The following is a 27,388-nucleotide window of genomic DNA, read 5'->3' as shown; positions in this document are numbered from 1 at the left end:
ATTTAGACTTAAGTTTCTTTTGATGCTTGCTTAATAAAGAATAGGCAGGCAATTGGTATATATAGATATTGAGCAGCACAGTAAGTAATAGTATAGTTTTTTTGACTTTGTACTGCATGCTAATTAAACTTGTTTTTAATATTAACATAACACTTTGTATATTTTTCTGTTATCTTAGTTTTTGGAAACTAGTTTTAAATATATGCATATTAGAAAAGCCTGATTATGATTGATGTATTATTTATGAGATAGGTACACTCATGTTTAGCCTTACTAATTTGGTAATAAAGTCAATATCTTCAAAATAAACTCTTTCTCTTTGCAGTCATAACATCCATATTCTCATATTTTATAACATTTTCAGTTCCAAATGCAGTTTACAGCCAAGTGATCTAGAAATGGGATCTAGATTATGAGAACTATGACTAAGAGACATCTGAGAAATAAAAAGCACCTATAATCAGAATTGTAGCAAGCTTGTACCATATTTCTCTTTTTAAGGCAAGTGGTTCTTTCCAATGTTACATTTAACTACTTTAATTTAATTCATTTCTTTTCATGTATGTTAAATAAGAACCAGTTTCTTACTACAGATCTATCAAAGCAAGTATATTTTTTTTCTATGTATTTGTATATTTTAATTGCATTTTTTTAAATTTTTTTTTTGCATGCTAATTGAAAATGTTTTATTTTCCTAACAATTTAAGAATATTTGTTTTCTGTTATCTCTTAGCCTTATGGTAATTAGTTTCAAATGTATACATAACAACTTTAATAAATTTTCTTCACTTTAACATTTAAAGAGCTAGATCCAATTGGGGATTATCTCATTATGAAGCTTAGTCAAAATCCCAGTATCTTCACTAAGACTTTTGAATAGCAATTTTTTATTAGATGCCATTTATTTGTTTAAATGCTCAGCTACTTGATATCTGGTTGAATTCAAATGATAATAATTGCATCTTAATGTGTAATTATACAATTATTTATTTACCTTGTAGTTGTTTTTTTAATCAGTTCAAGATGTTGAGTATTGATTACCAATCAACTACTAGCCTGGGAGATAAAAGCCAAAGCTGTAAACAGACAGGTCAGGTAAATATATGAATGAAGAAATTGAAACTAGAAGTAAACATCATGGGAAGTCTAATTATAGGGCAAGTATTTTTCCTTCATATCTTATTTAACATAGTCAAACCATGCAATACTTATAGGCTTAACTATTGTTTTCATAGAAACAATGTTATTTTAAATATCATGAGATAGTGTATTTAAGAGATATTGTAGTTCAAGTTTCCATATTTAATCAGCTTAACAAGTGCACATTCTCTGCTGCCAACAGTACCAATTTGTCATCCAAGCAACAAATATTCCTTGGTAATCTGCTATCAGATGACAGTTATCTCTTTGGCATTTTTATGAATTAAAGCTTTCAAAGCCAAAGTAAGACTTAATTTTTTCTTTTCTTTAACTGCTAATTCTAAAATAATTTATCATTGCATGTTAAAAATAACTTGTTATACATTTTTCTGTGTTTTTGGTCAAGCTTCAGATTTGCTTAGCATATTCCTGTACTACATATCAACAAATGTTTGATGGTTTGTCTGGTTCATCTCTTAACACTATGAAGATGGCTACACTGTGAGTACAAAGTTTTAATTTCATTCAAATCACATTTTACAAAAAAGATAATGGAAATTAAATTAAATATATTATTTTACTATTATTATATAACAATGTTATTTTAATATCATGAGATAGTGTATTTTAAGAGAGATTCTAATTCAGTATATGATGTTTCCATATTTCAGAATCTTAACAAGCAAACATTCTGTTGCCAACAGTACCAATTTGTCATCCTATCCAAGCAACTACTATTCCTTGGTAATCTGCTATCAGATGATTACAGTTTTCTCTTTGGCATTTGTATGAATTAAAGCTTTCAAAGCCAAAGTAAGACATTTTTTTTCTTCAACAGTTAATTCTGAAACAATTTATTCAAATTTTTTAAACATTATTCTGAACTATTTTCTGTGTTTTGGTCAAGCCTTAGATTTGGTTAGCATAACCCTGAACTGCATATCAACAAATGTCTAATGGTCTGTCTGGTTCATTTCTCAAGACTATGAAGATGGCTACACAGTGAGTACAAAGTTTTATTTTCATTCACCAAACAAATTTTACAAAAGAAGAAAATATTAAAAGCTATAGGTATTTATTTTGTTAGATAACTATCTTTGTTATTTGATGCATTACTTAGCCTTGGACAATGCATCATCATAACTAATATAATATTAAAAGGCATTTATTAATTTACCACATTTAGGTCAATCAAATAAGATTATGTAATCACAAACTGTTTTCAGGGTATCAGCTATCAGCAGTGCACCCCTATGATACACAAGTCTTCATTGCCAAGTCACTCTGCCAAACAGTGTGTACACCTTTCTTGCATTGGTAGTGACCCACTTTACTGTCATGAGTCTGGATATGTCAGGCCAAGGAGATCAAGTTTGTGTCCAAGGTTACTTAGTTAATTCTCTAAGAACAATAGGTGAGTTGAATTCTAGTGTACCAGTCAAATATCTTAAAGCAAAGTAAAAAAAAAAAATAATTTTAAAAGCATATAAAAATCTGTTATAAAAACATAAAATGTTAGTTTTAGAGTACTAGTTTTAGAGTACTCGTTTCAGACCAAGTGATCATGGGTCAGATAGTGTCAAGCTCAACTGTTTATATGGCCATTGGTTAACCATGGGTTGTTTGGCCAGCAAATTTTCAAACATTGCTCTAGTTTTAGGTTTATAAGCTACATGTTTTCTTCTAAAGTTAACAAATTAGGACCAAAATGTGAACTTTTAATAAGGTGGTGTAGTTGCAACCACACAAGAGCTGCTTCACATTTACTGTTTGAATGGTGCATACATTTTTATAATAACTTACCTTCTGATTTGTAAGGTTGATATTTTATTAATATATATATATATATATATATATTATATAAAGCAGAATGTTTGGCGTATGTATGTATGTATGTTCCAGTATAGAAATAAAAACTTGATAAAACTTGGCAGAAATGTTCCTTGGGTACCAACTTAGACCGTAGTGTATGTATTGTGGCCCTAAAACAAACTTAAGACCATCAAAAAAAAAAAAAAAAGACCAGCTCTATTACAGCTATAGTATTTTATGGATCTAGGCGATGTTTACAATGTTGACATGAGAAAAGATCGAAAGGATTTAGATCTAGATCTAATTTTTAGAACTAAACTTTGCACTTATTTTTTTTTTTTTGACACATGAAAATACAAAATATAGTTTATTTATTTCATTATTTAATAAAATTAACCTTCAAATTTGTGTTACAAAATCATTTTTACATTAGTTCGTTATAGTCTATGCCTAGGTCTAAAACTCTTATTGAACTCTAAGATGATAAAACTTTTTTTTGCAAAGATAGTTTTATGCTTTAACACATGAACATACTAATTATAGTCCATTCATTTCATATTTTAATCAAAGTAACATTTAAATTTTTTTAATACATTCGTTTGCTGTTCGCTAAAGCTGCGTAGCCGTGTTGAGATAGGCCTATATTCATTCATGAAAAAAGTTCACGCATGTGCAGCACAGAATGAACTCTATAAAAGCCAATTTTTAACTCTAGATTAGTCTAGATCTAGATCTTTGCCTACCTCAAGATCTACTTTATACTTTAACACATGAACATACAAAATTAAGTCTATTCATTTCAAATTTTAATCAAATATATGTAGGCCTACAAGCAAATGTTTTAATTTGAAAAAATGGATTTAAGTAGATTAGCTATTTTGATTTGATGGCTTCATTCATACTATTTTTACATTTACACATTCGCTTTATTTATTACATTATTATTTCGTTTAAATGTTTTAAAAACACTATATCGACAGTAATAAGCAAATAAAGACCCGCGGGTCGCTGGTAAAATATATCTAGTATATATATATATATTAATACACTTAGGCAAGGGCTGTTACTGTTTCCTTTTTTTTTAAGATTGACATTTTTCTTTCAATTTGTAAATTTGCTTCAACATTCAAGTTTTTTTTTTTTTAAAGACAGACTCTACATGCTACTGATCTGGAGGTTAGTGGCTCAATCATTGTGCACTGATTCTTCACTGATGCCTTGATTCTCCACTGTCAACTTTATTGTCATAAAGTTTATCTAGTGATCTACATATCAAGGTAATAAATATTTGTTTACACTATAACCCAAGAGCTTTTGCTTTAAGATGCATTTTTTTTTACAATAGGAGCCTAATTCTGATGTATTTTTTTAGGACCCTAGCAATAGTTTCTTAAACTTTCAGACAATAAGAGCTAGTTTAGAACCAAAACACAAAACTTAAGCCAGATCTGTATAGTCTTTTGTTTTCTAAAAATATTTTAAATAAAAGTCTAGATAGGGTAGCTTATAAGGCCTACTTGTGAAATTAGATATTTTTAAAATGTGTACTTATACTTTTGATATTTGAAGTATTTTAAAACTAGCTATATTTTTCTATTTATGTAATTTATTTATTTTGTTTGTATTATTTACTTATTTATTTAATTATTATTTAAAAAAAAAATTAGTTACCTCCTTTTGTTTAATTGGATAGCATTTCAAAACCTAAAAGATGGAGCTGTTGGGTTAAAAACACAAATTAATGAACTCACATTAGACTGCATTACTTCCTAAAAATTTAAAATAAGCAATTTGCTTCATTCTTCGTGGCACATTTATGTATATAGCCAAATGAAAAGTTGAATGTGATTTTCTTATTTAAAAAAATGTTCCCCTTTCAGACCTTGCGATCTATAGGAAGGATGATGTAAAGGTCATGTTTTGTGGCCCACAGTTAACCAGGGTGTCATGTGGCCAGCTCAACAACCAACCGCCTTAACTTTCCCCAACTAATGTCAGGTACCCATTAGAGTTGGGTAGAATCTTGACGTACCCAAAGGTCCCAAAATTTAAAATATCAGGATTCAAACCTGGGACATCAACTTTATAAGCTAAGTGTGTTACCGCTCAGCCACTATACCTCCTATCAAAGAGAGATACATAAAAAAATTGACATTAAAATACCATGAAGTCTCATAAACCTTTTCTATTTTTCCATCACACAGTGAGATAGTATGACTATTATTTGAAAACAAAATGACCATCACTAAAAAACACATTCTTTTTAAACATTAGGTCTGAGACAGAAAAAGCTCTTCTTGAATGAAAAGAAATTTTATCAATATTGCATTTAAAGGTTATGCATTTAAATGTGATGTATTTGTTAAACAGTGCATTTTTCTTATCTCACTTATAGACTAAATGGTCAATTAAACATGAGGTCAAGGAAAAAGGATGAACATTTCAAGGCTACTGAAGGAACATTAAACGTCTCTCTCACTGTGAAAAGATTCTACCGATCTACAAATGATCAACATGTTTTATCTTAAGTTCGTCTGCCATTTCTTCAAATGGAGCCATATTAAGAATAAGGTAAGAAATATTCTTATACTTCACAGCATTTATTTTTTTGTAAAGTGATGATCCTGCATTAGTTGTATGTTTTTTGTGTATGTTACTTTAAATATCCTGCATTAGTTTTATGTTGTATGTGCATGATAATTTAAATATCCTGCATTAGTTGTATGTTGTATGTGCATGATACTTTAAATATCCTGCATTAGTTGTATATGTATGCATGGTTCCTGTAATTGTTTTGTATATTATGATGTCAGTAATTACTTCACAAACACTTCACACACAACTTGTAAGTTCACCTGTCTAGTTAAAGAAATCTGTATTGTATTTGTTTTAGTAGTGTCTAGTTATGAAAGTAAACTGAATTTTCATTTGTTAAACTTAGTGATATACCATTTTAATTTCAGTTAAAATATGTGGATGTTCCTATTAAATTTTTCAGAAAAACTGCATTGCTCTGAAATAATTCCAACTGTATAAATGTAAATATATTTCAACAAATAATGGAATTGGATTCTTTGTCATTTGGATTAATTCAATAGTAATGTATTCTAAATATGGAATTCAAACACAAAAATGAAAAGTTGTGAATCACCATCAACTTTCACTTTGCCACTTGGAGATTGGGATGATTCAAGTTACTGGAGATTGGGATGATTAAAGTTACTATTGTAGCAACTATGTGTTAATGTGCATGGTCTTAACACCCCAGTACTTAATTGGACAAAAAAAAAAGGATCTCCAATTCACAGTGATATGTACTATTGCATAAACAAGTTGACTTGACTTCATGTAGATCTTTAACTAAATAAACTGTTTCAATTCTTCAGTGTGTGATAGTGTGAAAAAAAACATTTATGGTTTCTTGTGATTATGTGCAATATAATGACATATTAAGTTGACTTGAATACTCTTAAAATGTTTCATTTCTAAGGTGTGGAAAAATGTGCATTATATTTTCATGTTGGGAGTTAATGTGAAAACAAAAATCTACTATTCCATGTGATACAATTGCATGCAAAAAATCCTAACCCTAACCCATTCAATGAACAATCAGTATGAACGTTTCCACCAAAGGAAATGTTTCCGCTCATGATGCATCTATTTATTTGGCTCCAAATATTCAACTGATGCACATTCGCAAAACAAATGTAAAAAAAAAGATTTAATCCATTACATGTATATAATTGTGCAGGAACATTTGGGATTGTCATTTGTATCACACTCATCTCTCATTCATTGAGACTCTACACTTAATCTGGTGATCTAGATGTATTTGCAATTCACAGTGAAATCATTCTTTGAGTGCTTAAAAAAGAAATTCATACGGATGTATAACTGTGTTAGACGTCTTCATTTATATTCCAATTGAACGTTTGTAACAATAAATATAACAAAAAATGTGTGTTAATTAGCAGGTCTTTGACCTCTGCACTTAATGTGGTGATCAAAATGTATTTGCAATTCCCAGTGAAATCATTCTTTGAGTGCTTAGAAAAGGAAATTCATACGGATGTATAACTGTGTTAGACGTCTTCATTTATATTCCGATTGAACGTTTGTAAAAATCAATAATTAAGTCACACTCAAGGAGCATATGAACGTGTCCATCAAAGGAAATATTGCCGCTCGTGATGCAGCGCACACTAATCAACATTTGCACTTGCAGACCAACTAAATAGTTGCGGAGAAAACACATTTAATTGATGACATTACTATGTTTAGCTTAGGACTTTTCAAAAGCGAAGACTGGACTCTTTAGCCATCTTCGTGTTTATAGGAATGATTAATGGAGGACTTTTAAAAGCGAAGACTGGACTCCTTAGCCATCTTCGTGTTCATAGGAATGATTAATGGAGGAATTTTAAAAGCGAAGACTGGACTCCTTAGCCATCTTTGTGTTCATAGGAATGATTAATGGAGGAATTTTAAAAGTGAAGACTGGGCTCTTTAGCCATCTTCATGTTTAAAGGATGTAGTTGAGGATTTTTTTTCAAAGAAGATCGGTCTCCATGACCATCTTCGTACTTATAGGAAAGGATATTGTATTCATTTTTGAAAAATTGAGGATTTTTAGCTGAGGACTAGATGTAGTAATATTGTCATCAATTGAATTGTTGATCCAAGACGAAATTGTTGGTTATGTCTGTGCATTTGTAGACAACCCAACAGTGCACATCCTTTTTCTTGTTTTGCATTTTTTTCACGTGCTACAATGCCTTGGACAAAGCATCATCATAACTTGGAATGTTAAAAGGCATTCAAAAAAACAACAAAGAAGAATGAGTTTGTAAAATAACCGGTTATTTCGGCTCAGTTGAATAATAGTTGGGACATAATTAGTTGAGTGCAAGCTTTGACGCTGATTCAACTCACTCGACATTAGTTGAGTGCGAAGTTTGTGAGGCTGATTCAGCCCTCAAACCGGATGCTTGTAGACCACCTTCAATAGCTTGAACACGACGTCATCAAAAATATTGTTACAGTCAGTTCATCAAAATGAAGCTGTAGGTCAACAAGCTCAAAACAGGAGTCAGTGAAAAAAGCAAGCCTGAAACTTTTTTTTGGGCTCCAACTATTCAACTGATGCACGTTTGCAAAACAAGAGTTAAAAAAAAAAGGATGAAAATATAAGCCATCAGATATATGATGATTGTGCAGGAACAGTTGGGATTGTCGTTTGTATCACGCTCATCTCTACCCTATCCATTGAGACACTGTGAAGTGATGTAACCAGTGAGGTTTTGTAACAACTTTATTGAATTGTAATGAGGATATCTACAAACATTTGTGTACAAATGTGTGCTAATTAGCAGGTCTTTGACCTCTGCACTTAATGTGGTGATCAAAATGTATTTGCAATTCCCAGTGAAATCATTCTTTGAGTGCTTAGAAAAGGAAATTCATACGGATGTATAACTGTGTTAGACGTCTTCATTTATATTCCGATTGAACGTTTGTAAAAATCAATAATTAAGTCACACTCAAGGAGCATATGAACGTGTCCATCAAAGGAAATATCGCCGCTCGTGATGCAGCGCACACTAATCAACATTTGCACTTGCAGACCAACTAAATAGTTGCGGAGAAAACACATTTAATTGATGACATTACTATGTTTAGCTTAGGACTTTTCAAAAGCGAAGACTGGACTCTTTAGCCATCTTCGTGTTTATAGGAATGATTAATGGAGGACTTTTAAAAGCGAAGACTGGACTCCTTAGCCATCTTCGTGTTCATAGGAATGATTAATGGAGGAATTTTAAAAGCGAAGACTGGACTCCTTAGCCATCTTTGTGTTCATAGGAATGATTAATGGAGGAATTTTAAAAGTGAAGACTGGGCTCTTTAGCCATCTTCATGTTTAAAGGATGTAGTTGAGGATTTTTTTTCAAAGAAGATCGGTCTCCATGACCATCTTCGTACTTATAGGAAAGGATATTGTATTCATTTTTGAAAAATTGAGGATTTTTAGCTGAGGACTAGATGTAGTAATATTGTCATCAATTGAATTGTTGATCCAAGACGAAATTGTTGGTTATGTCTGTGCATTTGTAGACAACCCAACAGTGCACATCCTTTTTCTTGTTTTGCATTTTTTTCACATGCTACAATGCCTTGGACAAAGCATCATCATAATTTGGAATGTTAAAAGGCATTCAAAAAAACAACAAAGAAGAATGAGTTTGTAAAATAACCGGTTATTTCGGCTCAGTTGAATAATAGTTGGGACATAATTAGTTGAGTGCAAGCTTTGACGCTGATTCAACTCACTCGACATTAGTTGAGTGCGAAGTTTGTGAGGCTGATTCAGCCCTCAAACCGGATGCTTGTAGACCACCTTCAATAGCTTGAACACGACGTCATCAAAAATATTGTTACAGTCAGTTCATCAAAATGAAGCTGTAGGTCAACAAGCTCAAAACAGGAGTCAGTGAAAAAAGCAAGCCTGAAACTTTTTTTTGGGCTCCAACTATTCAACTGATGCACGTTTGCAAAACAAGAGTTAAAAAAAAAAGGATGAAAATATAAGCCATCAGATATATGATGATTGTGCAGGAACAGTTGGGATTGTCGTTTGTATCACGCTCATCTCTACCCTATCCATTGAGACACTGTGAAGTGATGTAACCAGTGAGGTTTTGTAACAACTTTATTGAATTGTAATGAGGATATCTACAAACATTTGTGTACAAATGTGTGCTAATTAGCAGGTCTTTGACCTCTGCACTTAATGTGGTGATCAAAATGTATTTGCAATTCCCAGTGAAATCATTCTTTGAGTGCTTAGAAAAGGAAATTCATACGGATGTATAACTGTGTTAGACGTCTTCATTTATATTCCGATTGAACGTTTGTAAAAATCAATAATTAAGTCACACTCAAGGAGCATATGAACGTGTCCATCAAAGGAAATATCGCCGCTCGTGATGCAGCGCACACTAATCAACATTTGCACTTGCAGACCAACTAAATAGTTGCGGAGAAAACACATTTAATTGATGACATTACTATGTTTAGCTTAGGACTTTTCAAAAGCGAAGACTGGACTCTTTAGCCATCTTCGTGTTTATAGGAATGATTAATGGAGGACTTTTAAAAGCGAAGACTGGACTCCTTAGCCATCTTCGTGTTCATAGGAATGATTAATGGAGGAATTTTAAAAGCGAAGACTGGACTCCTTAGCCATCTTTGTGTTCATAGGAATGATTAATGGAGGAATTTTAAAAGTGAAGACTGGGCTCTTTAGCCATCTTCATGTTTAAAGGATGTAGTTGAGGATTTTTTTTCAAAGAAGATCGGTCTCCATGACCATCTTCGTACTTATAGGAAAGGATATTGTATTCATTTTTGAAAAATTGAGGATTTTTAGCTGAGGACTAGATGTAGTAATATTGTCATCAATTGAATTGTTGATCCAAGACGAAATTGTTGGTTATGTCTGTGCATTTGTAGACAACCCAACAGTGCACATCCTTTTTCTTGTTTTGCATTTTTTTCACGTGCTACAATGCCTTGGACAAAGCATCATCATAATTTGGAATGTTAAAAGGCATTCAAAAAAACAACAAAGAAGAATGAGTTTGTAAAATAACCGGTTATTTCGGCTCAGTTGAATAATAGTTGGGACATAATTAGTTGAGTGCAAGCTTTGACGCTGATTCAACTCACTCGACATTAGTTGAGTGCGAAGTTTGTGAGGCTGATTCAGCCCTCAAACCGGATGCTTGTAGACCACCTTCAATAGCTTGAACACGACGTCATCAAAAATATTGTTACAGTCAGTTCATCAAAATGAAGCTGTAGGTCAACAAGCTCAAAACAGGAGTCAGTGAAAAAAGCAAGCCTGAAACTTTTTTTTGGGCTCCAACTATTCAACTGATGCACGTTTGCAAAACAAGAGTTAAAAAAAAAAGGATGAAAATATAAGCCATCAGATATATGATGATTGTGCAGGAACAGTTGGGATTGTCGTTTGTATCACGCTCATCTCTACCCTATCCATTGAGACACTGTGAAGTGATGTAACCAGTGAGGTTTTGTAACAACTTTATTGAATTGTAATGAGGATATCTACAAACATTTGTGTACAAATGTGTGCTAATTAGCAGGTCTTTGACCTCTGCACTTAATGTGGTGATCAAAATGTATTTGCAATTCCCAGTGAAATCATTCTTTGAGTGCTTAGAAAAGGAAATTCATACGGATGTATAACTGTGTTAGACGTCTTCATTTATATTCCGATTGAACGTTTGTAAAAATCAATAATTAAGTCACACTCAAGGAGCATATGAACGTGTCCATCAAAGGAAATATCGCCGCTCATGATGCAGCGCACACTAATCAACATTTGCACTTGCAGACCAACTAAATAGTTGCGGAGAAAACACATTTAATTGATGACATTACTATGTTTAGCTTAGGACTTTTCAAAAGCGAAGACTGGACTCTTTAGCCATCTTCGTGTTTATAGGAATGATTAATGGAGGACTTTTAAAAGCGAAGACTGGACTCCTTAGCCATCTTCGTGTTCATAGGAATGATTAATGGAGGAATTTTAAAAGCGAAGACTGGACTCCTTAGCCATCTTTGTGTTCATAGGAATGATTAATGGAGGAATTTTAAAAGTGAAGACTGGGCTCTTTAGCCATCTTCATGTTTAAAGGATGTAGTTGAGGATTTTTTTTCAAAGAAGATCGGTCTCCATGACCATCTTCGTACTTATAGGAAAGGATATTGTATTCATTTTTGAAAAATTGAGGATTTTTAGCTGAGGACTAGATGTAGTAATATTGTCATCAATTGAATTGTTGATCCAAGACGAAATTGTTGGTTATGTCTGTGCATTTGTAGACAACCCAACAGTGCACATCCTTTTTCTTGTTTTGCATTTTTTTCACGTGCTACAATGCCTTGGACAAAGCATCATCATAATTTGGAAAGTTAAAAGGCATTCAAAAAAACAACAAAGAAGAATGAGTTTGTAAAATAACCGGTTATTTCGGCTCAGTTGAATAATAGTTGGGACATAATTAGTTGAGTGCAAGCTTTGACGCTGATTCAACTCACTCGACATTAGTTGAGTGCGAAGTTTGTGAGGCTGATTCAGCCCTCAAACCGGATGCTTGTAGACCACCTTCAATAGCTTGAACACGACGTCATCAAAAATATTGTTACAGTCAGTTCATCAAAATGAAGCTGTAGGTCAACAAGCTCAAAACAGGAGTCAGTGAAAAAAGCAAGCCTGAAACTTTTTATTGGGCTCCAACTATTCAACTGATGCACGTTTGCAAAACAAGAGTTAAAAAAAAAAGGATGAAAATATAAGCCATCAGATATATGATGATTGTGCAGGAACAGTTGGGATTGTCGTTTGTATCACGCTCATCTCTTATCCATTGAGACACTGTGAAGTGATGTAACCAGTGAGGTTTTGAACTTTATTGAATTGTAATGAGGATATCTACAAACATTTGTGTACAAATGTGTGCTAATTAGCAGGTCTTTGACCTCTGCACTTAATGTGGTGATCAAAATGTATTTGCAATTCCCAGTGAAATCATTCTTTGAGTGCTTAGAAAAGGAAATTCATACGGATGTATAACTGTGTTAGACGTCTTCATTTATATTCCGATTGAACGTTTGTAAAAATCAATAATTAAGTCACACTCAAGGAGCACATGAACGTGTCCATCAAAGGAAATATCGCCGCTCGTGATGCAGCGCACACTAATCAACATTTGCACTTGCAGACCAACTAAATAGTTGCGGAGAAAACACATTTAATTGATGACATTACTATGTTTAGCTTAGGACTTTTCAAAAGCGAAGACTGGACTCTTTAGCCATCTTCGTGTTTATAGGAATGATTAATGGAGGACTTTTAAAAGCGAAGACTGGACTCCTTAGCCATCTTCGTGTTCATAGGAATGATTAATGGAGGAATTTTAAAAGCGAAGACTGGACTCCTTAGCCATCTTTGTGTTCATAGGAATGATTAATGGAGGAATTTTAAAAGTGAAGACTGGGCTCTTTAGCCATCTTCATGTTTAAAGGATGTAGTTGAGGATTTTTTTTCAAAGAAGATCGGTCTCCATGACCATCTTCGTACTTATAGGAAAGGATATTGTATTCATTTTTGAAAAATTGAGGATTTTTAGCTGAGGACTAGATGTAGTAATATTGTCATCAATTGAATTGTTGATCCAAGACGAAATTGTTGGTTATGTCTGTGCATTTGTAGACAACCCAACAGTGCACATCCTTTTTCTTGTTTTGCATTTTTTTCACGTGCTACAATGCCTTGGACAAAGCATCATCATAATTTGGAATGTTAAAAGGCATTCAAAAAAACAACAAAGAAGAATGAGTTTGTAAAATAACCGGTTATTTCGGCTCAGTTGAATAATAGTTGGGACATAATTAGTTGAGTGCAAGCTTTGACGCTGATTCAACTCACTCGACATTAGTTGAGTGCGAAGTTTGTGAGGCTGATTCAGCCCTCAAACCGGATGCTTGTAGACCACCTTCAATAGCTTGAACACGACGTCATCAAAAATATTGTTACAGTCAGTTCATCAAAATGAAGCTGTAGGTCAACAAGCTCAAAACAGGAGTCAGTGAAAAAAGCAAGCCTGAAACTTTTTTTTGGGCTCCAACTATTCAACTGATGCACGTTTGCAAAACAAGAGTTAAAAAAAAAAGGATGAAAATATAAGCCATCAGATATATGATGATTGTGCAGGAACAGTTGGGATTGTCGTTTGTATCACGCTCATCTCTACCCTATCCATTGAGACACTGTGAAGTGATGTAACCAGTGAGGTTTTGTAACAACTTTATTGAATTGTAATGAGGATATCTACAAACATTTGTGTACAAATGTGTGCTAATTAGCAGGTCTTTGACCTCTGCACTTAATGTGGTGATCAAAATGTATTTGCAATTCCCAGTGAAATCATTCTTTGAGTGCTTAGAAAAGGAAATTCATACGGATGTATAACTGTGTTAGACGTCTTCATTTATATTCCGATTGAACGTTTGTAAAAATCAATAATTAAGTCACACTCAAGGAGCATATGAACGTGTCCATCAAAGGAAATATCGCCGCTCATGATGCAGCGCACACTAATCAACATTTGCACTTGCAGACCAACTAAATAGTTGCGGAGAAAACACATTTAATTGATGACATTACTATGTTTAGCTTAGGACTTTTCAAAAGCGAAGACTGGACTCTTTAGCCATCTTCGTGTTTATAGGAATGATTAATGGAGGACTTTTAAAAGCGAAGACTGGACTCCTTAGCCATCTTCGTGTTCATAGGAATGATTAATGGAGGAATTTTAAAAGCGAAGACTGGACTCCTTAGCCATCTTTGTGTTCATAGGAATGATTAATGGAGGAATTTTAAAAGTGAAGACTGGGCTCTTTAGCCATCTTCATGTTTAAAGGATGTAGTTGAGGATTTTTTTTCAAAGAAGATCGGTCTCCATGACCATCTTCGTACTTATAGGAAAGGATATTGTATTCATTTTTGAAAAATTGAGGATTTTTAGCTGAGGACTAGATGTAGTAATATTGTCATCAATTGAATTGTTGATCCAAGACGAAATTGTTGGTTATGTCTGTGCATTTGTAGACAACCCAACAGTGCACATCCTTTTTCTTGTTTTGCATTTTTTTCACGTGCTACAATGCCTTGGACAAAGCATCATCATAATTTGGAAAGTTAAAAGGCATTCAAAAAAACAACAAAGAAGAATGAGTTTGTAAAATAACCGGTTATTTCGGCTCAGTTGAATAATAGTTGGGACATAATTAGTTGAGTGCAAGCTTTGACGCTGATTCAACTCACTCGACATTAGTTGAGTGCGAAGTTTGTGAGGCTGATTCAGCCCTCAAACCGGATGCTTGTAGACCACCTTCAATAGCTTGAACACGACGTCATCAAAAATATTGTTACAGTCAGTTCATCAAAATGAAGCTGTAGGTCAACAAGCTCAAAACAGGAGTCAGTGAAAAAAGCAAGCCTGAAACTTTTTATTGGGCTCCAACTATTCAACTGATGCACGTTTGCAAAACAAGAGTTAAAAAAAAAAGGATGAAAATATAAGCCATCAGATATATGATGATTGTGCAGGAACAGTTGGGATTGTCGTTTGTATCACGCTCATCTCTTATCCATTGAGACACTGTGAAGTGATGTAACCAGTGAGGTTTTGAACTTTATTGAATTGTAATGAGGATATCTACAAACATTTGTGTACAAATGTGTGCTAATTAGCAGGTCTTTGACCTCTGCACTTAATGTGGTGATCAAAATGTATTTGCAATTCCCAGTGAAATCATTCTTTGAGTGCTTAGAAAAGGAAATTCATACGGATGTATAACTGTGTTAGACGTCTTCATTTATATTCCAATTGAACGTTTGTAACAATAAATATAACAACAAATGTGTGATAATTAGCAGGTCTTTGACCTCTGCACTTAATGTGGTGATCAAAATGTATTTGCAATTCCCAGTGAAATCATTCTTTGAGTGCTTAGAAAAGGAAATTCATACGGATGTATAACTGTGTTAGACGTCTTCATTTATATTCCGACTGAACGTTTGTAACAATAAATATAACAACAAATGTGTATTAATTAGCAGGTCTTTGACCTCTGCACTTAATGTGGTTATCAAAATGTGTTTGCAATTCCCAGTGAAATCATTCTTTGAGTGCTTAAAAAAGAAATTCATACGGATGTATAACTGTGTTAGATGTCTTCATCTATATTCCATTGAACGTTTGTAACAATAAATATAACAACAAATGTGTGATAATTAGCTTGTCTTTGACCTCTGCATTTAATGTGGTGATCAAAATATATTTGCAATTCCCAGTGAAATCATTCTTTGAGTGCTTAATAAAGAAATTTGTCTTATATTTACCTGTCATATTTTCTTAGTTTTACCTGTCATATTTTCTTAGTTTAACATGTCATATTTTCTTTGTTATGCCTTTCATATTTTCTTAGTTTTACTTGTCCATTTTTCTTAGTTTTTCCTGTCATTTTTTTCTTAGTTTTACCTGTCATATTTTTTTAGTTTTACCTGTCATAAGTTCTAGTTTTACCTGTCATATTTTCATAGTATTACCTGTCTTTTTTTCTTAGTTTTACATGTCATATTATCTTAGTTAAGCCTGTCATATGTTCTTAGTTATACCTGTCATAGTATCTTGTGTAACACGTTTATCATTTGTAATGACTGTGGTATATTTCACTAGTACACCATTAACATATGTTGGAAGAAATTATAGTTCTAGTTTAATATTATACACTGTTGCTTGAACTTCATTTATATTAACATTATTACTTTGTTACCTATTCTGATTTCCGATTCCTTATCTATTTATTTCTTGGTACATTATAGTTTGGAGAATTAGATTCTTGTCTTTGATGTTGATAATAAATTTCTCTTTGGTGATCTAGATTCCAATAATATTGCTTTTAACAGGATGCATTTCTTTCTTTGTTCTTCTATTAATGAGTTAATAACACTCAAAGTCTTGCCACTTAGTTTACAGATGAATATATTAGAACAAGTATCTTCATTGTAATTGCAAGTTTTACAGATAGTCTGAAAATAACTATTTATTTCATCAGTTTCATAAGGTCCCTCATTTTTTGCCTATAAATATTCTCTTTATGTTCACGCTTGGTAGTTTTTTTGTCTCCCTTGTTTTGAATTGCAGCTTTTATTTTTCAGTTGTTTTTTTTTTTTAATTTCTGATTCTTTGTCTGGTTTTGCATCCTTTTAATTTCTTTCAGCATCTAGTTGCATTTCACTCTTCTCTTTGTGCTTTGTAAATATTCTCTATATGTTCACGCTTGGTAGTTTCTGTTTTGTCTCCCTTGTTTTGAATTGCAGCTTTTATTTTTCAGTTGTTTTTTTTTTTATTTCTGATTCTTTGTCTGGTTTTGCTTCCTTTTAATTTATTTCAGCATCTAGTTGCATTTCTCTCTTCTCTTTGTGCTCTCGCCAACTCTTTCAATATCAACTTGATTTTCTTTCCTTTCCATTTATGTCAAAACATCTTTCTTTTCTTCATCTTTAAGACCAAACGATTCAGCAACTTTCTTTAGTTCAGTATATCCATCCATGTATCTATTAATACTTATCAAAAGTACAATGGCATTCTATACTTTTTTTATAGATAATAATGATATCTAATATCTTTTATAGTTTACAATCACTTACAATATTATCAAGCCAATACTATTGTGATTAACATAACACACTAAATTGTCAACAATCTAATAATCAATGTCATAATCAATTATTATGTTTTTACAATATATTATTTGGTCATATAGAAAGAGAAAACAAAATTAATAAAATATTATAATGTAAAAAAAAAATGTAACAAAGTTTATACCAAAATGTTACAATTATATAAATGATGATATGATGATGACTCAGTGCACTGAAAACTTTGATTAAATTGAGGAGGATTCGAGCAACACATTGACCTCACTCTCTTACCCTAAAGCACATCCTGTTCCAAAAGCAAGATTTGGTCAATATATAAAAACAAACAAGTACAGCAGGAAAAAAAGACAGAAAATTTTCAAGAAATACTACATATACTTACAAATATAAATAAAAATGACTTAAAGATCCCAAGAAATTGTGCACAATATTAATACAATGTAAACATTAAAATAAACAATAGTCTAAACACAAAAATCTACTAGTGTTAAATCTGCGACCTCTAAAACCTTATGTTCTGATCATATATATATATTTTTTTTACACATTGAAAAAAGACAAAATTTAACAAGGACACAATATCAGTGATACCAAATTTTGACAAGAACAATACTGTCAACAGCTTTCTAAATATAGAACATAAAAATTAAAAATGAAAATCAAAATTATCAGTAATATATTTCAATACTGATTATCTTCCTGTAATGTCATTGAATACTAGCACTGATATAGCTCATCACTTTGAAGAGTGCTTCTTAATCTTTTCACTGTCCAACTTCAATAGAATGTATATATAAATATATATACTTTTACTGCACAAAATTACTGACTATTACTTGAGATGTATAATATACATCAGCACAAAATTACTGCCTGTGTCCAAATTTACAATTACTGTCCAACTTCAATACAATTTTATATACTTGTACTGCACAAAATTACTATTATTTGATGAGATATATAATATACACAAATATACTGTCTGCCTGTGTCAAAATTTACAATTACAGTTCAACTTCAATGCAATATATATATTTGTACTGCACAAAATTACTGAGTATTACTTGATGAGATATATAATATACATTGGCATAAAAATATTGTCTGCCTGTGTCAAAATTTACAAGCACCTGAAGTGTCTGGTCGATTTTTGGGGCACCTTTTTCATCCTTCAACTGTCTACGAGTGTTTACATACTATTTACTAATGAGATATATAATATACACAAATTTACTGTCTGCCTGTGTCAAAATTTACAATTACAAATCAACTTCAATGCAATATATATACTTGTACTGCACAAAAATTACTGACTATTACTTGATGAGATATATAATATACATTGGCATAAAAATATTGTCTGCCTGTGTCAAAATTTACACTGTCCAACTTCAATATACTATTTACTAATTAATTGTTGGTGCACCTGAAGTGTCTGGTCGATTTTTGGGGCACCTTTTTCATCCTTCAACTGTCTACGAGTGTTTACATACTATTTACTAATCAGATATAAAATATACACAAATTTACTGTCTATGGTGTCAAAATTTACAATTACTGTTCAACTTCAATGCAATATATATACTTGTACTGCACAAAATTACTGACTATTACTTGATGAGATATGTAATATACATTGGCATATAAATATTGTCTGCCTGTGTCAAAATTTACACTGTCCAACTTCAATATACTATTTACTAATTAATTGTTGGTGCACCTGAAGTGTCTGGTCGATTTTTTTGGGGCACCTTTTTCATCCTTCAACTGTCTACGAGTGTTTACATACTATTTACTAATGAGATATATAATATACACAAATTTACTGTCTGCCTGTGTCAAAATTTACAATTACAAATCAACTTCAATGCAATATATATATTTGTACTGCACAAAATTACTGAGTATTACTTGATGAGATATATAATATACATTGGCATAAAAATATTGTCTGCCTGTGTCAAAATTTACAAGCACCTGAAGTGTCTGGTCGATTTTTGGGGCACCTTTTTCATCCTTCAACTGTCTACGAGTGTTTACATACTATTTACTAATCAGATATAAAATATACACAAATTTACTGTCTATGGTGTCAAAATTTACAATTACTGTTCAACTTCAATGCAATATATATATTTGTACTGCACAAAATTACTGAGTATTACTTGATGAGATATGTAATATACATTGGCATAAAATATTGTCTGCCTGTGTCAAAATTTACAATCACTGTCCAACTTCAATATACTATTTACTAATTAATTGTTGGTGCACCTGAAGTGTCTGGTCGATTTTTGGGGCACCTTTTTCATCCTTCAACTGTCTACGAGTGTTTACATACTATTTACTAATGAGATATATAATATACACAAATTTACTGTCTGCCTGTGTCAAAATTTACAATTACAAATCAACTTCAATGCAATATATATATACTTGTACTGCACAAAAATTACTGACTATTACTTGATGAGATATATAATATACATTGGCATAAAAATATTGTCTGCCTGTGTCAAAATTTACACTGTCCAACTTCAATATACTATTTACTAATTAATTGTTGGTGCACCTGAAGTGTCTGGTCGATTTTTGGGGCACCTTTTTCATCCTTCAACTGTCTACGAGTGTTTACATACTATTTACTAATCAGATATAAAATATACACAAATTTACTGTCTATGGTGTCAAAATTTACAATTACTGTTCAACTTCAATGCAATATATATACTTGTACTGCACAAAATTACTGACTATTACTTGATGAGATATGTAATATACATTGGCATATAAATATTGTCTGCCTGTGTCAAAATTTACACTGTCCAACTTCAATATACTATTTACTAATTAATTGTTGGTGCACCTGAAGTGTCTGGTCGATTTTTTTGGGGCACCTTTTTCATCCTTCAACTGTCTACGAGTGTTTACATACTATTTACTAATGAGATATATAATATACACAAATTTACTGTCTGCCTGTGTCAAAATTTACAATTACAAATCAACTTCAATGCAATATATATATACTTGTACTGCACAAAATTACTGACTATTACTTGATGAGATATGTAATATACATTGGCATAAAATATTGTCTGCCTGTGTCAAAATTTACAATCACTGTCCAACTTCAATATACTATTTACTAATTAATTGTTGGTGCACCTGAAGTGTCTGGTCGATTTTTGGGGCACCTTTTTCATCCTTCAACTGTCTACGAGTGCTTACATACTATTTACTAATGAGATATATAATATACACAAATTTACTGTCTGCCTGTGTCAAAATTTACAATTACAGTTCAACTTCAATGCAATATATATACTTGTACTGCACAAAATTACTGACTATTACTTGATGAGATATGTAATATACATTGGCATAAAAATATTGTCTGCCTGTGTCAAAATTTACACTGTCCAACTTCAATATACTATTTACTAATTAATTGTTGGTGCACCTGAAGTGTCTGGTCGATTTTTGGGGCACCTTTTTCATCCTTTAACTGTCTACGAGTGTTTGATTTGTGATAGGGCAAAGCAATTGTGAATATATAATATTAAAAATAGATTTTTATTAATTTATGTAAATGTTTACTATTTTCACCATCTGAGCTGTGAATGAATCTTGTTTTTAATGACCTAACTGTATAAAACTTAGCTCTTGAGCTATGAAGGGGGAATAACCCTTGAGAGATTATGGGCATGACATAGCCTTAATTGTGCAGATGTGCCAAAAACAAAAAAATATCAATACCTTCCAACTGTTGGGCACCTATATGGTCATCAATTGTTGGAATACTTCATCCCTCATACCAACTGCTGGGCACCTCAAGTGTGTCCTGTCAGCTATTGGGGCACCACAAGTGTCCTAACAACTGTTTGGGCACCTCAAATATCCTTTTAACTGTTGAGGCACCTTAGGTATCGTATCTATTGTTGAAGCACTTCAAATGTCCTATCATTTGTTGGGGCATCTCATTTATCCTAACAACTGTTGGGCACTTCAATAATCTTATTTTTGGGCACTCCAAGTGTTCTATCAATTGTTTGGGCACTCCAAGTGTTCTATCAATTGTTTGGGCACTCCAAGTGTCCTATCAATTGTTAGGCACCTCATCGATCATACCAACTGTTGTCCACCTCAAGTTTGTCCAATCAGGTGTTGGGGCACCACAAGTGTTTCAACACTTTTTAGGCACCTCAAATGTCCTTACAACTGATGGGGCACCTCAATATCCTATCAATTGGTAGGGCACCTTAAGTATCCTAACAATTGGTAGAGCACCTCTAGTGTCCTATCAATTTGTAGGGCACCTCTTGTCCTATTGTTTGGTAGGGCACTTCAAGTATCCTATCAGTTGGTAAGGCACCTCTTTTTTCCTACCAACTGTTAGATAACCACAAGTCTCCTATTAACTGTTGGGGTACCTAAAGTATCCTATCATGGGGCATCTCATTCATCCTAACAACTCAATGGTCTTATTGTTGGGGCACTCTAAGTTTCCTATCAATTGTTGGGCACCTCATCCATTATACCAACTGTTGTTCACCTCATGTTTGTCCTATCAGTTGTTGGGGCACCACAAGTGTCCTAACAACTGCTTGTCCTTTTAACTTATGTGGCACCTCAAGTGTCCTATTATCTTTTGGGGCACATCAAGTATTCATTCAACTCTCTCTCTATATGTATATATTATATTATATTATGTTAGTTTTGATTACCGTTATAAATAAATATATATGATTATGGTTATTATATATTATATATAATCTGCAGTGTTTTTACAAATGTGTAGTCCTGCTTATTACTCCCAGAACCACTTTTTTTTTTTTCAGTTTCATTAGCAACATATGAATTTATATATTTGAAATGTTTAATCACACTTCTTTTTACTGAAGTTTAATTTTTTGTTAACAGATATCAAGCTACAAAATAAAATTCCAATTTTTTAGGTTCTCGCCTATATCTGCAATTTATATCTATATATTAAGTTTTGTTATCTTGAACTCTTTCAAGTTTTTGTTACACAACTTTATATTTCAGATTCTTTTTGTTCTTCCTTAGCTTCAAATGTATCAGTTGTTTTTGTTGACAGATATCAAGGTACAGAAATAAGAATCTAATTTAGAGTTTTTTAAAGCTTGATTAGTCATAATATTTGCACTATTATTTCCAATATGTGCCAGAGTGTCTGCTAAATGTAACTAGTATGATTAAAAACATGGTCATTGCAAAGTCTAACATATGGACAAGTAGGATGCTTGGGGCTTGATTCAGTGAAAGAATGTTGGACAGGCAGAAGTGTTATGGAGTGTGTGTGTTTTTATGGTGACTGTGGTAAGAGGTAAGCGATTGGATGTGAATGATGCAAAAGTGGCAATGTCGTCACTGGGTCTTAGTTAGGGGAGACGACTCCAGAATGTAAGACTGAAAGGTTGTGTTATTGTAGTGAGTTAGATTGTAAGAAATTTTATTACTTAAGTCTACTACATTTATTTCATGTGATCACAAGTATTATAAATGTTATATTTAGTTTTGTTCACAAGGAAGTTGTTCAAGTTCTTATTAGCTAAGATATATTATGCCTTCAACAGTTTAGTTGCCTACCAGCAGTTTGGTGCTACAAGTCAACAACAGTCAGACTAAATTAAATAAAGCCATGTCTATTTCTACATGATTTTGTTGCTACTAACCTGGTGTTACTAACAACTAACTCGAAAAGGGAGAGGGGAATTATCATCTTATTCATGTACTATTTACATTAGATTTTTACCAAATTATTAAATTTTTACTACACTTACTATTTTAACTGTGAATAGACCTTGATTTTAATGATTTAACTGTATAGAATTTAGCCCCTGTTATGTAGAGAGAGAGAGTAGTCCTTAAGGGACTGCAGGCACGACATGGCCTAAATTGTGCAGATGTGCATAAAATCAAAGAAATAAAACATTAACAAAATGTGTATTATAATTGTCACTTTTCCTCTACTTAGAATTTTTTTCTCTCCTAGATTTTCATAATTTTTTGTTGAAGTCATTTCAGTTCTCAATTATTTTGTGCACCAAGTTACAAGAAAAAATTTAAGCAAGAGAGGTCACTACACTAAGACTTTGTCTTCTCATAAGAAAGGATGGCTGCCTGGTCATGTGATATGTGCACTGGACTGTGTATGGTCATCTTGATGCTCATATCTTGCCTGATGACATTTATTCTGCTGAACATTTGGTCAAGGAAGTAGATTCTCTTCAGCTCTCAAGAAACATTCAAAATATGTCAAACATTTGACAAGAATATCAAGTGCAATGTACATGTAAGTAATGTTGAAACATCTGATCTCATTTATGCATTCTTGAGGACAATCTGCAGCCACTAAACCAGTTACATCAGATCTGGATAAAGTGGTCGCTTCCTCTTCATTAAGGCTAGAACAGAAAGATTTTATAACTCTTTTACTCCACTTTCTGTCAGTGTGTTTCATGGTCATTAGTCACATCACAAAGAGGTTTAGTTTATTAACCAGTGGTTGTGTATGACTGTGTCTTTGTATGTTTTGTGTGTGAATGTTGTTCCTATTTGTATCTATATTGTCGTTGCTATAGTGGTAATCCTCCGGGTAATCATAATCAAACTAAATTTTCATTTGTTTGGATCTTATCTGGTGGGAATTTTAAACTTAGTAATCTGCTCTTAGCTTACTTTTTGATTTTTAAGTACATTCTAAAAGAAATACAATAGATAAGGATAGAAAAAGAAAAGCAAACAATAAAGAGATTTGCTGAAACAATATAAAGTGAAATAAAAATATATATAAAAAAAAAGAATAAACCTGGAGATTTTGAAGGAAAGACTGCTGTTGCCAACTCAACAAAACCAATGAGTTTGTACTGCAAGCAAAAAAACTTAGTTGTGATTTCATTTTGCTAGAAATGCACAAACTTAATAGCATAATTTTCACTCTAAATATTAAAGCTTTCTGTATTCTGTACACCAGATACACTACATAGCTAGTTATTTATTGTTTTCTGGCATAATTGAAAATCTCCAATAAGTTCCTTAGACTTAAATGACTTAATTAACCTAAAAATTTTAAAACTTTATTTGTTTGTTATTCTTTGCTGCTGTATTAGATGTCTTGGGTGTATTTTTTTTCCTTAAAAGTTTATTCATAAAATACTAAGTTAAAACATAAAGTGAAACCTGCATCATCATAATAGTTTTGTTTAACATGAAAAGAAAAGCAACAAAAGAATTTTTTTTTTCCTTTTCAAGGCAAAAGTTTTTCTTAATTTTTTTATTCTTATTTAGACCAACATGATGAAAAGGTAGACAACATGAAGATGTAGACCAACATGATGAAAAGGTAGACAACATGAAGATGTAGACCAACATGAAGAGGTAGACCAGCATGATGAAGATGTAGGCCAACATGATGAAGATGTAGACCAACATGAAGATGAAATGTAAACCAAAAAATGGGTCAAGAGATGTATGGAATACAATGGTAAGCAATGCTGTGTATATCTCTTTATATTTTCTTTATACTAAACCCCTGAGTAAAGCTTTGCCAAGTTTTGTGTTTCACTGACTATAAAAATGTTTTTATCAAATTTTGTTCTCTTGTATTGACAGTGAACATCTTGAGAAGTAAAACAATTCCTAGAGGCAAAGACACAGACACACCGGATCTATTAGAGATTTTCCTTTTCTACCATCATTTAGAGACTTCCTTGTGCTCTAAGGGAACCTGTCATTATCTTTTGATTGCTAATTGGCATTGATGTTTTTACATTCCTACTGCGTCTGAAAGAAATTAACATTTCCCTAATGCTACTTCAAAACCAGACCTTCTCAAGACAATTTTAGTGACCAAGCTGCAATATGGGACTCAGTAGGAAACAATGAAGAATGCTCCTAACCTCAGGTTGAGTAACCATGCTCACCTACTAGAGTGGCGACAAATACTTCTACACCCACAGTTATACATCCTGAACCCTGTAACCCAACCTCACAACATGGTTACATTACCGGAAGTGGTCGCAAGGTCAGAAAACCTAACAGATACAATGGATAGAACAATGAACAGGTACAAGTACTCAAGTGATGTACTTTGTGAGAACTATTTAGGTGGAATCACCATAATTGACTTGTATAAATCTTGTTCTATATTTAGGTATATCTTGACAATCAGTCCAGTCATTTGTTAATTTTTTTTTAAAATATTCCTTTTTTTTCCCTCAATCTTCTTGTTGTTTCAGTTACATGTTTTTGTATTTTGAAGGAGGAAGGTGCTTTGGTATATTATCGTTATTATTATTGTACCAGTATTAAGCAAACTTGTATATCTTTAATTATTCATGAATTCTAAAGCAGAACGTCACTTCCACCGGAAAATGTTGTAACAACTATACGTGTCTTCAGTTAACATTCAATACTCTGTACAGTCACAACGCCAAAGCCTTGCTAGATTATGCTTTTAATTCAATTTGTTATCTCCCCTGCTTTAGTGTGCTATCATATAATTTTTTGTGTCACATCCCTGCACAATTTGTTCTATGCTTTTTTACAGTATAAATAGCGACTTGACATTATTTAGCTCTATTATAATATTGTTATATTATTATATTTAAAATAAAACTGTTAACATATTCTATGCTGTTATAATATAAATGTTTTGCTGTTACCATGAATACAGTTTTGAGTTTTTGTCTGATTTCTTAGAGGAGAAATTTTTCATAAATAATAATAATAAGGCTTATCTTCAAGTCCGAAAATTAGTGAGAAGTATGCAGTATTCCCCAGCTAGGACCTACATATTTTGCTATAAATAAAGAGTATAATAATATTTACTACTTGGTATTGTCAGTCTTCACTAAAGCAATGAGTTTATCCCCTTAGTGTGTTTAAAATTTTCAAATACTAATTCACTTTGTATTATCTATTGGTGATCATGGGGTATCCACTTTGTCATCTCCATAGTCTCTGGTGTTAACACTCACTGTCCTGTTGGAGGTTACGGCTAGGATGTTATCTCTCTTTCTGATGGAACACATGTAAAACCAACAAAACAAACATTAGACCTAGACTTTATTAACAGGTAAATTTGTATAATTGTGAACTGGCGCTCCCAAAGCTACTTTTATGTATTTTAAATTTTACTTCTGTAGGCTAGTGCTAAGCTGTATACTTGTATTTCTGCCTATTATATGGGTTAGGGTGGAGTACTTAAAATAGAACCTATGCTGTTTCCTGTACTGTTGACCAGTGGTCTCTGTGTCAGTTTTAATTATTCTGTACCTGGGACTGCCTGTAAGTTTCAGAATTTTTCTTTTATTTTTAAAAATTTTACTATGTGTAAATCTGTTTTATATTTGAACAACTGTCAAAATAACTAGCAGTTTTTTTTTTCTAAAGTTTGTTTTAAAAATATGGCCAAGCCCTGCCCAGTGCTGTCATGATGGCCACTTCTAATGTTTATGTACTAGATTGTAACTGCTGCCTTAATCATTGAAATTAAAGTCTCATTTGAATTTCTTCTTTATGTTTCTAGATTTCTTTTAGTTCGCTAGTTTAGTTTAGTTTAGTTGTCTGGTTGCTTAGATGACTCAAACCCCTTGGTCACAGAGGTGCACAGATACAACCCACCCAGTAGTGTTACAATCTGGCAACTTTAACTTCTTGTTATCCCAGGCTAGACATGACCTTAGGCCCCGCCAGGCTAACATATTCTCTCATTCCAGACAGCATTGTCCCTAACAATAAATAATTACCTTGCTTTAGTTGTAGAATGAAAGATGAGCAAACAGTTAAAAGTTTCTATAGAATTCACTTGGAGGTGTGGTGGCTAAGCGGTAAAGTGCTTGGCTGCCAAACATAGGTCTAGGGTTTGAAGACCATTTTTTTTTATAATAGTCCTAATATAAAGAAAAACAATTAGGCACCTTTCAGTCCACCCAGCTCAAATGGGTTCCTGACATTTAATGGAGAAAAGTAAAGGCGGTTGGTCATTGTGGTGGCCACCTGATACCCTCATTGACCATAAGACACAGAAACACATGATTTTTTGTATCATTTGTCTTACAGATCGCAAAGTCTGAAAAGGGAAATTTATTT

The 27,388-nt window shown here is 32.6% G+C and overlaps 1 long non-coding RNA gene across 8 annotated transcripts; it reads left to right on the top strand.

The window, feature by feature from the left end:
- The first annotated feature begins 1,021 nt into the window (after window positions 1–1,021).
- On the top strand, window positions 1,022–26,811 carry LOC129927281 (uncharacterized). Of its 8 annotated transcripts, XR_008778928.1 has the most exons (12): window positions 1,073–1,095; window positions 1,343–1,443; window positions 1,547–1,641; window positions 1,812–1,953; window positions 2,048–2,142; window positions 2,367–2,554; window positions 4,101–4,229; window positions 5,348–5,523; window positions 22,319–22,378; window positions 23,312–23,588; window positions 24,584–24,779; window positions 24,908–26,811. It is a non-coding gene; the product is annotated as an uncharacterized LOC129927281 (long non-coding RNA). The 8 variants fall into 8 exon arrangements; XR_008778922.1 differs by having other exon boundaries at window positions 1,023–1,443; XR_008778927.1 differs by having other exon boundaries at window positions 1,077–1,095; window positions 1,343–1,641.
- The last annotated feature ends 577 nt before the right edge of the window (window positions 26,812–27,388 follow it).

This window comes from Biomphalaria glabrata, chromosome 7 (assembly GCF_947242115.1).
Source record: "Biomphalaria glabrata chromosome 7, xgBioGlab47.1, whole genome shotgun sequence".
Classification (NCBI taxonomy): Eukaryota; Metazoa; Mollusca; class Gastropoda; family Planorbidae; genus Biomphalaria; species Biomphalaria glabrata.
This window is presented reverse-complemented; position numbering and strand designations above follow the sequence as displayed.